The following is a 13,311-nucleotide window of genomic DNA, read 5'->3' on the forward strand; positions in this document are numbered from 1 at the left end:
AGCCGAGATGATGGTGCTGTCAAGGCTGTCCCGATTTCTATGGTTCTTCCTCCGCAGCCTTCTACCGATGTGGAATCCGGAAAGGACCTTGATCCTCTGTAATCTTTTATTTTTGGTTCTTTGCCCGGCCTGTGGGCTTTTTTTGTTTTTGGCTGGTTGCTGTGAACGCTTTGGACGCTTTTTTGCTATTAGCTACTTGTAGTAACTTTTTAGCTTATTATGCGGTGTTTTGCTTTGACTTTTTGTTCCGCTTTTATGCTTTTTAGTTGTTTTTTGGATAACAACTTTTTAGCTAGCGCTTTGAAACTTCCGTTTTGTCCTTTCCTTCGTTTTCGTTTCTTCGCTTGTACTTTTTTAGTTGTTTTTGGATAACAACTTTTTTAGTAAGCGTTTTCGAAACTTCGTTTTGTCTTTTCCTTCGATTTCGTTTCTTCGCTTTGTACTTTTTAGTTGTTTTTGTATAGCAACTTTTTAGTAAGCGTTTTCGAAATCTTGGTTTTGCCTCTTCCTTTGATTTCGTTTTTTCGCTTGTACTTTTTAGTTGTTTTTGTATAGCAACTTTTTAGTAAGCGTTTTCGAAATCTTGGCTTTTGCTGCTTTAAGGCTTCTTTCTTGGATCCGGGTTTTTCCTCGGACCTCGGGTGTTCGAGTACTTCCCTTTGTTGGGTCCGACCTTGTCGTTGGTCGGCCTTTTAAGTTATTTTTGTAATCTCTTTTTATTTGGTTTTTTTGAACCTTTTCAGAGTTACTTTATAACTTCTCACATTAATTTGAACCTCGTCGCTTTATCTTTGCCGACCTTGTGCGGTATTTTTGGCAAATGATTTGTTGCGTTTTGCCGAGCATAAATTAATGCGCCTTGGCGGGGTACTTTTTCAGGATTTGTTTCATCACGAGGAAGAACAAAAGAAAATAGAAAGATTTGATTAGTATTTAAAAAAGAAAGAATATTTACAGAGTGTTTACCCTTGACTAGGTCGGGTGCCTTACTTGACCGGGTGTCTCATTAAAAAACCCCTGTAGGGGAAAAAGAGTACACCTCGGGTCAAATTTTTCTAGCTGTAGTACCGTCTTAGATTGCAGGCGTGCCAGGCCCTGGGCAGCTCATTGCCTTCTAGGTCGGATATCTTGTAATAGCCTGTTCCTAAGACTTCTGTTACTTTGTAGGGTCCTTTCCAGTTTGCGGCTAGCTTTCCTTCTCCCGACTTTTGTGTTCCGATGTCATTTCGGATTAAAATTAGGTCGTGAGTGGAGAAGCTTCGTTTTATTACCTTCTGATTGTATCTGAGGGCCGTTCGCTGTTTTAAGGCTTCTTCTCGGATCCGGGCCCTTTCTCGGACCTCGGGGAGGAGGTCGAGTTCTTCCTTTTGTGCCTGCGGGTTACCTTCTTCGTTGTAGAAGATGACTCTGGGTGACCCTTCATCTATTTCGATAGGAATCATTGCCTCCATCCCATAAGCTAGTCGGAATGGCGATTCTCCTGTTGTAGAGTGTGGAGTTGTCCGATATGCCCATAGCACCTGGGGGAGCTCTTCAGCCCATGCCCCTTTGGCCTCTTGGAGTCTCCGTTTTAACCCGGCCAAGATGACTTTATTTGCAGCCTCTGCTTGTCCATTGGCTTGTGGGTGCTCGACTGAGGTGAATTGCTGTTTGATTTTAGTTCGGCCACCAAGTTCTGAAAACTTGTGTCCGTGAACTGTGTTCCATTGTCTGTTGTGATGGAGTAGGGGACTCCGAACCTTGTGACAATATTTTTGTATAGGAATTTGCGACTTTTCTGAGCCGTAATGGTGGCTAAGGGTTCAGCTTCGATCCACTTTGTGAAGTAGTCGACCCCTACTATGAGGTATTTGACTTGCCCCGGTCCTGGGGGGAACGGGCCGAGTAGGTCAAGTCCCCATTTTGCGAAGGGCCATGGTGCGGTGATGCTGATGAGGTCTTCGGGTGGTGCTTTGTGGAAGTTGGCGTGTTTTTGGCAGGGGGGCATATTTTCACAAACTCCGTTGCGTCTCTTTGCAAAGTTGGCCAGTAGAACCCGGCTCGGACTACTTTCTTGGATAACGCCCGAGCTCCGAGGTGGTTCCCACACATGCCTCCGTGGACTTCGTCGAGGACGCTCTTTGTTTCTGAGGTCGGGACGCACCTAAGGAGGGGGTTTGCGAATCCTCTTCTGTATAATACGTCGTGAATTAGTGTATAATTCTGGGCATCTTTCGTGAGTCTTTTAGCTTCCTTTCTTTCGGTGGGGAGAGTTCCCGACTTCAGGTAGTTGAGTATGGGGGTCATCCATCCTTGCTGTTGGTTGGATATATTTAGCGTTTCTTCTTCTCTTGTCACGGAGGGAGATTGTAAGGTTTCCTGGAGGAGACTTCTGTTGTTGCCTCCGGGCTTGGTGCTGGCGAGCTTTGAGAGGGCGTCTGCCCGGGCGTTTTGTTCCCGCGGTATGTGTTGGATCTGTATTTCTGAAAAGTGGCGTAATTGTGCCTGTGTTTGGTCCAGGTATTTCTTCATAGTTGGGTCTTTGGCCTGGTAGCTTCCATTTACTTGTGATGTGACGACCTGGGAGTCGCTGAAGATCGTGATTTTCTGGGCTCTGACCTCTTCGGCTAGTTTTAGGCCTGCTAGTAGGGCCTCGTATTCGGCTTGGTTGTTCGAGGCCTGGAACTCGAATTTTAGGGATAGTTCTATCCGCGTTCCTTGGTCGCTTTCGAGTATAACCCCTACTCCACTTCCTGTTTTGTTTGAGGACCCGTCGACATACAGGTTCCATGAGAGTGGGGTTCCAGGGGTCTCAGTGTATTCTGCGATGAAGTCGGCTAGATACTGAGATTTTATGGCAGTCCGGGCTTCATAGTGGAGGTCGAACTCGGACAGTTCCACCGCCCATTGTAGGATTCGTCCCGCCAGGTCTGTTTTTTGTAGGATGTGTCTCATGGGTTGGTTTGTCCGGACTTTGATGGTGTGGGCTTGAAAGTAGGGACGGAGCCTCCGAGCTGTGAACACTAGGGCGTAGGCGAATTTTTCTATTTTCTGATAGTTTAATTTGGCCCCTTGTAGTGCCTTGCTTACAAAGTATATGGGGTGTTGTCCTTGGTTATTTTCTCGTATTAATGCTGAAGCGACTGCTCGATGTCCGACCGAGAGGTATAGTACGAGCTCTTCCCCTTTTAAAGGTCGGGTTAGGATTGGTGGCTGCCCGAGGAATTCCTTGAATTCTTGAAAGGCTTTTTCGCACTCCGGGGTCCATGAGAAGGGTTTCCCTTTCTTTAGGAGTGAGTAGAGAGGTAGTGACTTTATCGCTGATCCTGCCAAGAATCTTGATAGGGCGGCCAGCCTTCCATTCAGTTGTTGTACTTCTTTGACACACGTCGGGCTTTTCATATTGAGTATTGCTTGGCATTTATCCGGGTTCGCTTCGATGCCCCTTTGAGTCAGCATGAAGCCTAAGAACTTTCCGGCTTCTGCGGCGAAGGTGCACTTTGTCGGGTTAAGTCTCATGTTGTGTTTTCTGAGGGTGCCGAAGACGCTGGCGAGGTCGGTCAGTAAGTTTCTGTCTTCTTGTGTCTTTACCAGCATGTCGTCGACGTACACCTCTAGCTGTAGTCCGATGTGCTCTGAGAACACTTTGTTCATTTGCCTCTGGTAGGTTGCCCCTGCGTTCTTCAGCCCAAAGGGCATTACTACGTAGCAGTAGTTTGCCCTTGGGGTTATGAACGAGGTTTTTTCTTGGTCGGGTCCGTACATCGGGATTTGGTTGTATCCCGAGTATGCGTCCATAAAGGAGAGATATCTGTAGCCTGAGGCTGCGTCTACTAAGGCGTCGATGTTTGGTAGTGGATATGGGTCTTTGGGGCAGGCTTTGTTGAGGTCTGTGTAATCGACGCACATCCTCCACTTTCCGTTGGGCTTTTTTACCAGGACCACGTTTGCAAGCCATAGGAGATATTTTACTTCCCTAATGAACCCTGCATCTAGTAGTGCTTGTACTTGTTCTTCTATCGATTGCATGCGCTCGGGTCCGAGCTTCCGGCGTCTTTGTTGGACAGGTCGGGATCCCGGGTAAACTGATAGCTTATGGCACATCTAGTCGGGGCTTATGCCTGGCATGTCGGAGGCTTTCCAGGCGAAGAGGTCGGAATTCTCTTTTAAGAGGGTTATGAGTTCCTCTTTTAGGCCCGTTTTGAGGTTCGCTCCTATGTTTGTTATTTTTTCAGGTGCGTTCCCAATCTGGACTTTTTCGGTCTCTCCCTCTGGTTGTGGTCGAAGATCTTCTCGGGACTGCACTCGTCCGAGTTCTATCGTGTTGACCTCCTTCCCTTTTAGGCTCAGGCTTTCGTTGTAGCATCGTCGCGCTAGTTTTTGGTCGCCTTTTAGGGTAGCGATTCCTTTTGCGGTAGGGAACTTCATGCAGAGGTGTGGGGTCGAGACTATAGCTGCCAGTCTGTTTAGGGTTGGTCGCCCAATGAGGGCATTATATGCCGAAGTGACGTCGACCACAATGCAGTCGATGCTTAATGTTTTAGATTGCTCGCCTCTTCCAAAGGTAGTGTGTAGCGGGATGTATCCTAAGGGATGGATCGGGGTGTCCCCTAGCCCAAATAGGTCGGTGGGATAGGCCTTTAGTTCTTTTTCTTCAAGTCCGAGCTTGTCGAATGCCGTTTTGAACAGGATATCTGCCGAGCTTCCCTGGTCAATCAGGGTTCGATGTAAGTTGGCGTTTGCTAGGATAATGGTGACTACCATTGGATCGTCGTGCCCGGGAATTATCCCTTGAGCGTCTTCTCGGGTAAATGAGATAGTAGGTAACTCGGGCAGGGGGCTGTCTTCTCGGACATGATAGACTTCTTTGAGGTGTCTTTTACGCGAGGATCTGGATGTTCCCCCCCTGCAAAACCTCCATTTATCATGTGAATGTGTCTTTCAGGGGTTCGCGGGGTTTGTTCGGCCCGACCTTCGTTATCTCCCCGCCTTCTCTTCCTGGTCTCTTCTCCTTTTTCTGCTATGTATCTGTCGAGTTTTCCTTCTCTGGCCAGTTTTTCTATAACATTTTTTAGGTCATAGCAGTCGTTAGTAGAATGACCGTAGAGCTTGTGATATTCACAGTATTCGGACCGATCTCTTCCCGCTCTCTTGTGTTTTAGCGGTCGGGGCGGTGGGATCTTTTCGGTGTGGCATACTTCTCTGTAGACGTCTACCAGGGAGACTCGGAGGGGGGTGTAGTTGTGGTACTTCCGTGGCTTGTCCGAGTTGGGGTCTTCTTTTTTCTTTTGTTCCCGATCCCGATCTCGGAGTGGGTAGGTTGATTCCTTCCTAGAAGAGTCTCTTAGCTGGGAGGTTTCCTCCATGTTGATATATTTTTCTGCCCGCTCCTGCACCTCGTATAGGGAGGTCGGGTAGCGCTTGGATAGGGATTGGCTAAACGGTCCCTCTTTTAGGCCGTTTGCTAGTCCCATGATGGCCGCTTCAGTGGGTAAGTGTTGTATGTCCAGGCAGGCTTTGTTGAATCGCTCCATGTATTCTCGGAGAGTTTCTTGGTTACCTTGCTTGATCCCGAGTAGACTGGGGGCATGCTTTGTCTTGTCCTTTTGAATAGAGAATCTTGTTAGGAATTTTTTGGTTAGGTCTTCGAAGCTGGTGATTGATCTTGGTGGCAGGTTGTCGAACCACTTCATGGCTGACTTGGTGAGAGTGGTGGGGAAGGCTTTGCACCGAATCGCGTCGGAGGCATTAACTAGGTACATTCTGCTTCTGAAGTTGCTGAGGTGGTGACTTGGATCGGTGGTGCCGTCGTAGAGATCCATATCGGGTGGTTTGAAGTTTCGCGGTACCTTCTCCTTCATGATCTCTTGCGTGAAGGGATCATGGTTGCCTTCGGGGGTGGTGTCGCGTTCTGTCCGATCTTTCAGGTTGGCCTCTATTTTCCGCAGTTTTTCTTCTAATTCTCTGCGCTTGCGAGCCTCCCTTCTCAGATCTTGTTCAGTTTCTTTTTGCTTCTTTATGTCCTCTTCGAGTTGTTTCAGTCGGTTTTGTTGTGCCCGGACTGCTTCTAGAATTTCTGAGCTCTTTTCTTTTTCGGGATTTTGTGGATCTTTGTTTGGGAGCGATGTCTTTGGGCGATTCTGTTTGTTTCCTCCTGGAGTGCGTGGTGATAGAGGGCTGTCCGGTCGTTCTCCGGTGTCAACTTCCTCCTCTTGTTCTGATGTAGCGTGGTCATTGTTGAGAGGGTCGTCCGCCATGGTAAAGGGATGACTTCCAGGTCCCCGGCAACGGCGCCAATGTTCCGGGGGTTACCTGAAACGTGTAGCTCGGTCGTCTGGAGATGCCCGAGGTGGGGGTCAGGGACCCGAGCTTGATGTGTTGGCGATTGGTGGTTGTACCTGCAATGACACTCCGATGCTTAAGTTAGCATGGGTCCAAGCAGATATGTGTAGAATGTGGAATGTATGTCATACCTGGGTGCTCCAGTGTATTTATAGTAGTTGGTCGTGATCTTCCCTGGATAAGATATTCTTATCTTATCTTATCTTTTGGGAGTTTTACCTCTATCTTTGCGGAACCGCCTTTCCTAGGCTTTTTCGGCCTTTAGGTTTTGGGCTTCGTTCCTTTTGATGGGCCTCCTTAGCTTTATTTGTCCGAGGTCCGACCTTAGGCGTGGGCCTTGGGATGAGCTCGGACCTTTCATGGATTTTGCCGAGTTGGAGGAGCTCGGTCAGGGTATGAACAGTAGTCATAAACGTCTCTTGTTCCCTCTCGTAGTTAACATTAGGAATTCCTTCCCGTACGCCTCGTCTCCGTGAACCCATCGTGGTCCTGTTCACACCAAACAATCATTATTAAGGTGATCAGTCTTAACACTTCAAGTCAAGTGTGAACAATCCCAGAATGAAAACACAGAGACAATCATGCAACACATATCACATTGATATCCTACAAGCATGAGACACACAACAGAGTATGCAATGAAGCATAGTCAGTCCACTCCCCAGGCTCTATTGGGAACGAACTGCTCTGATACCAAATTGTAACGACCCAATTTTCAGTACGCCTAGGACACACCGGAAACTGAGCGCTACCAATTTGTCTTCCTAGTTATTATCTATTATTTATCATATGAGCCTGATTCGTTGTTAAAAGCGTAGTTAATTTGTGAGGTGTATTTTTTTTGAAAACGTTTGGATTAATAAACATAATCATTTATAATCAATTCACAGATAATAACAGATAAAACAGTTATAAGCACCACACATATATACATCACAAGCAGCTAACAAGATTCAGTGATCCAGCCTTTATTAGAGTATAGACCTTTAGTTAGAACACCCCTAGATATAGCTAAATAATATGCTATATACATATATATATATATATATACAACATCCCAGGTCCTGACCTGTTCAAGAAGTCCCTAAGCTGGCACCCAGGCTAGCCTAGACTCTATACTCGCCTAGTCCCTCTAAACTACTAAAGCGAGGGAAAGTACGTTCTAAGTCTTCAAAAACTCAAGTCAAGTGAACGTCACCAAAGGTAGGATATTATCTGCTATTTCTCTGCACGATCAGACATTGCCATAGCACGTCCCTCTGGTACCTCATAAGTAGCCACACAACGGGAGTCTCGTACACAGGATTCAGGTTAAAGTGCGCATACGAGCGGGGTGCAGACGTTGGCTGGTCTCACAGTATATACATATACATAGATAAAGAGATTCACCCTAGACTCAGAAGACTACCTAGAGCGGAATTCTCTTTACGAACGGTCATCAGCGAACTACGGAAGGGTACTCATGCTTCCATCTGGAGGGGGAAGGGAGAGAGAAGGGGTAAGAACTGGGGAGTTCTTAGTAGGGCCGGGGTTATTAGTTACGTTCATTAATTCCGTGTTGTTTAGCAGATAAATAGCAGAATATCGAGAAGTAGTAAACAGAAGACAGATAAATAGAGAAAATAGAGAAAACAGAAAAAGATCACAGACAGAAGAATACAAGAAAGTAAAACACAGACACAAACACAGAGAATAGAATACAAACAAAGAAAGCATACATTCATGCAACAATCATAATAGAGAAAATGCACAACCAAGTATGATGCATGTCTAGCCCTAGTGCAGGTAATGAGCTCATTTGTCGGTTACATACCCGCTCCCGACGTTACCCAGCAACCTCTGTCTGGATAAGGCTTTCCTGTTGGCAATATCCACTGCAAGCAACCTTTGTCTTGCAGGGTATCCACTGCAAGCAACCTTTGTCTTGCAGGGCAAAACTTACTAGCCGATATATGCCCAACAAACTCACTGTAAGCAACCTCTGTCTTACAGGAGCAACAACATACTCACTGTAAGCAACCTCTGTCTTACAGGAGCAACAACACACTCACTGTAAGCAACCTCTGTCTTACAGGAGCACATTCATCTTGATACCTCTGTAAGCAACCTCTGTCTTACAGCAAAGCATTATAGCAAGGTATCCCAGGAAAGCGTTCTTTGTGGTCGTACCACCATCTATCTGACTGCCTCTCTGCAGCAGATTCTTATATAATCATTCTCATTATCATCATTCATTAACATTCTCATTATTCATCATCACTTTCACATTCTTATTCTGTACCTCTTTCTTTCTCTGTTCAATCATGCTATACAAACCCTACAGCTTTTACTTTTACAACATCTTAACTCAAACCATTTCTCTTTGTCACATTACTCTCTTCTCTATGTCTTTTTACTTTGCTCAGATTACTCTTTTCTCTGTATCCCTCTATTCTGCTCTGGTTACTGATGAGCGGATAATTTGTATACTTTTTGGCATTGTTTTTAGTATGTTTTTGATATGATATAGTTAGTTTTTAGTATATTTTTATTAGTTTTTAATTAAAATTCACTTTTCTGGACTTTACTATGAGTTTGTGTGTTTTTCTGTGATTTCAGGTATTTTCTGGCTGAAATTGAGGGACCTGAGCAAAAATCTGATTCTGAGACTCAAAAGGACTGCAGATGCTGTTGGATTCTGACCTCCCTGCACTCAAAGTGGATTTTCTGGAGCTACAGAAGCCCAATTGGCGCGCTCTCAACGGCGTTGGAAAGTAGACATCCTGGGCTTTCCAGCAATATATAATAGTTCATACTTTGCCCAAGATTTGATGGCCCAAACCGGCGTTCAAAGTCACCTCAAGAAATTCCAGCGTTAAACGCCGGAACTGGCACCTAAATGGGAGTTAAACGCCCAAACTGGCACCAAAGCTGGCGTTTAACTCCAAGAAGAGTCTCTACACGAAATTGCTTCATTGCTCAGCCCAAGCACACACCAAGTGGGCCCGGAAGTGGATTTTTATGTCATTTACTCATTTCTGTACACCCTAGGCTACTAGTTTCTTATAAGTAGGACCTTTTACTATTGTATAGAAATCTTTTGATCACTTTTAGATCTCTAGATCATCTTTGAACATTTTAGTTCTTAGATCATTGGGAGGTTGGCCATTCGGCCATGCCTAGACCTTATGCTTATGTATTTTCAACGGTGGAGTTTCTACACACCATAGATTAAGGTGTGGAGCTCTGCTGTACCTCGAGTATTAATGCAATTACTATTGTTCTTCCATTCAAATTCCGCTTGTTCTTTTACCAAGATATCACTTGTTCTTCAACATGATGGAGGTGATGATTGACGCCCATCACCATTCTCACCCATGAACAAGGTGACTGACAACCATTCTTGTTCTACAAGCATCTGAGGCTTAGTGAATATCTCTTGGATTCCTAATTGCACGATGCATGGTTGATCGCCTGACAACCGAGTGCTCGCCTGACAAACGAGCCAGCCATTTCGTGAGATCAGAGTCTTCGTGGTATAGGCAAGAACTGATGGCAGCATTCAAGAGAATCCGGAAGGTCTAACCTTGTCTGTGGTATTCTGAGTAGGATTCAATGACTGAATGACTGTGACGTGCTTCAAACCTGTAACCTACTGGGCGTTCGTGACAGACGCAAAAGAGTTATTCTATTCCGGTAGGGGAGGGAACCGAACCGGTGATTGGCCGTACTGTGACAGAGTATTGAGCATTAGCTTTCACTGCGAGGATGGGAGGTAGCTGCTGACAACAGTGAGACCCTATACGAGCTTGCCATGGAAAGGAGTAAGAAGGATTGGATGAAGACAGTAGGAAAGCAGAGAGACGGAAGGGAAGGCATCTTCATACACTTGTCTGAAGCTCTTACACCAATGAATTACATAAGTATCACTATCTTTATCTTTTATGTTATTTTCGTTCATCACCATATATATCTGAGTTTGCCTGACTAAGATTTACAAGATGACCATAGCTTGCTTCAATACTAACAATCTCCGTGGGATCGACCCTTACTCACGTAAGGTTTATTACTTGGACGACCCAGTGCACTTGCTGGTTAGTCGTGCGAAGTTGTGTAATGCCATGGTATTGAGCGCACCAAGTTCTTGGAGCCATTACCAGGGATTATGAGAGTTGTGAAAAAGTATAGTTCACAATTTCGCATGTCAAGTTTTTGGCGCCGTTGCCGGGGATTGTTCTAGTTTTGAGCAAGCCTTTGGTAACATCAGTGCCAAGATCCGGCAACAACATCAATTTTTTGGTGTTATTGCCCGGGATTGTTCAGGCTGGACAACTGACGGTTCTTCTTGTTGCTTAGATTAGGTATTTTTTTTTTCGAAATTCTTGAAGATGAATTCTAGAGTTTCATGATGATTTGTTGAAATCTGGCTGGCTGAGAAGCCATGTCTAATCTGATTGGACCGAGGTTTCAACTTATCACCACAAGAGCTTGTTGATTTCGTATCAATCTTGCTTTTGGAGCAGTGATTTGCTAAGGCTTGGCTAACCTTTGGTCATGTCTAGTGTTTTGGACCGAAGCTTTCTTTGGAAGCTTGGCTGGCTGTGAAGCCATGTCTAATTCCTGGACCGGAGTCTTAGACTAGCATTGCACTGATTCCTGGAATTCTCATTAAGAATTTTGATACCTTTTCCCACTTAATTTTCGAAAAATACAAAAAAATTTTGCAAAATCATAAAATTCAAAAATATTTCTTGCTTTAGTCTAGTGTCTCATCTTAAGTTTGGTGTCAAATGCATGTTTTTGTTATATTCTTCGAATCCATGCATATATTTCTTTGTTTTGATCTTTGAATTCTATTGACTTGAGTATTTTGTGTGTCTCATATGCATTTTCAGTTCATTAGTGTCAGTAGTATACAGACTGCTAAGTTTGGTGTCTTGCATGCATTGTTATTTGATTCTTGTTGCATTTTAATTATTAAAAATCCAAAAATATTTCTAATTTGTGTCTTTTCAAGTCAATGATACAAGGGATTGAAGATTCAAAACACACTGCAGAGGAATTATACAGAAAAAGCTGAGCATTCAAAAATGCCCAGTGAAGAAGGCAGACTGGCGTTTAAACGCCAGCCAGGGTACCTGGTTGGGCGTTTAACGCCCAAAAAGGTAGCATTTTGGGCGTTAAACGCCAGAATGTATACCATTCTGGGCGTTTAACGCCAGGATGGTGCTAGGGGGAAGATTTTGTTTTCAAATCAATTTTTTTAAGTTTTTCAAAATCAAATCTTTTTCAAATCAATTCTTTTCAATCAAATGTTTTCAAAATCAATTTCTTTCCTTTCAAAGATACTTACTAACAATTAATGATTTGATTGAACATTTTTTGCCTTTTCTGTTAAGGAAAGTTTTATGTTTGAATCATATCTTTTCTTGTTAGGCAAGTCACTAATTTTCCAAATCAAATCTTTTAAAAATAATTTTCAAAACATATCTTTTAAAATGGTTTTCAAATCATATCTTCTCAATCACATCTTTTTAAAACCATAACTTTTCAATCAAATCTTTTTAACCACATCTTTTTCAAAATAGTTTTCAATCAAATCTTTTTAATTTCTAATTTCAAAATCTTTTTCAAAAATCACTTGATTTCTCCTCCACTTTCAATTTTCGAAAATTATCAATCAAATTTTCAAATTGTTTTCAAAATCTTTTAATTGAATTTTCGAAAATCCTCTTCCCTCCTTCTCACATCCTTCTATTTATGGAGTACTACTCTTTCTAAATGCACAATTCGAACCTTATCTAATTAAAGTTCGAATTCTTCTTCTCCTTCTTCTTTCTATTTCTCTTTTCCTCTGACATTTCAAGGAATCTCTATACTGTGACATAGAGGATTCCACATTTTCTTTTTCTCTTCTCTTTCATATGAGCAGAAGCAGAGACAAAGGCATTCTTGTTGAAGCTGACCCTGAACCTGAGAGAACCTTGAAGCGAAAGCTAAGAGAAGCTAAAGCACAACTCTCTTTAGAGGACCTGACCGAATTCTTCAAGGAAGAAGAACCCATGGCAGCCGAAAACAACAACAATGCCAATAATGCAAGGAAGGTGCTGGGTGACTTTACTGCACCTACTCCTGATTTCTATGGGAGAAGCATCTCTATCCCTGCCATTGGAGCAAACAACTTTGAGCTTAAGCCTCAATTAGTTTCTCTAATGCAACAGAATTGCAAGTTCCATGGACTTCCAATGGAAGATCCTCATCAGTTTTTAGCTGAATTCTTGCAAATCTGTGACACAGTCAAGACTAATGGGGTTAACCCTGAGGTCTATAGACTGATGCTATTCCCTTTTGCTGTAAGAGACAGAGCTAGAATATGGTTGGATTCTCAACCTAAGGAAAGCCTGGACTCTTGGGAAAAGCTAGTCAATGCCTTCTTGGCAAAGTTCTTTCCACCACAAAGATGGAGTAAGCTTAGAGTGGAAGTCCAAACATTCAGACAGAAGGATGGAGAATCCCTCTATGAAGCTTGGGAAAGATACAAACAATTAATCAGAAGATGTCCTTCAGACATGCTTTCTGAATGGAGCATCATAGGTATTTTCTATGATGGTCTCTCTGAACTATCCAAGATGTCTTTGGATAGCTCTGCTGGAGGATCTCTTCATTTGAAGAAGACGCCTACAGAAGCTCAAGAGCTGATTGAAATGGTTGCAAATAACCAATTCATGTACACTTCTGAAAGAAACCCTGTGAACAATGGGACTAGTCAGAAGAAAGGAGTTCTTGAGATTGACACTCTGAATGCCATATTGGCTCAGAACAAGATATTGACTCAACAAGTCAATTTGATTTCTCAAAGTCTGTCTGGAATGCAAAATGCACCAAACAGTACTAAGGATGCTTCATCTGAGGAAGAAGCTTATGATCCTGAGAACCCTTCCATGGAAGAGGTTAATTACCTAGGAGAACCCTATGGAAATACCTACAATTCTTCATGGAGAAATCACCCAA

The 13,311-nt window shown here is 43.7% G+C and overlaps 1 non-coding gene across 1 annotated transcript; it reads right to left on the reverse strand.

The window, feature by feature from the left end:
• Nucleotides 1–12,767: 12,767 nt before the first annotated feature.
• LOC130984330 (small nucleolar RNA R71) lies at nucleotides 12,768–12,875 on the reverse strand. Its single transcript, XR_009088272.1, has one exon. It is a non-coding gene; the product is annotated as a small nucleolar RNA R71 (small nucleolar RNA).
• Nucleotides 12,876–13,311: the final 436 nt, after the last annotated feature.

This window comes from Arachis stenosperma, chromosome 5, assembly GCF_014773155.1.
Source record: "Arachis stenosperma cultivar V10309 chromosome 5, arast.V10309.gnm1.PFL2, whole genome shotgun sequence".
Taxonomy (NCBI): domain Eukaryota; kingdom Viridiplantae; phylum Streptophyta; class Magnoliopsida; order Fabales; family Fabaceae; genus Arachis; species Arachis stenosperma.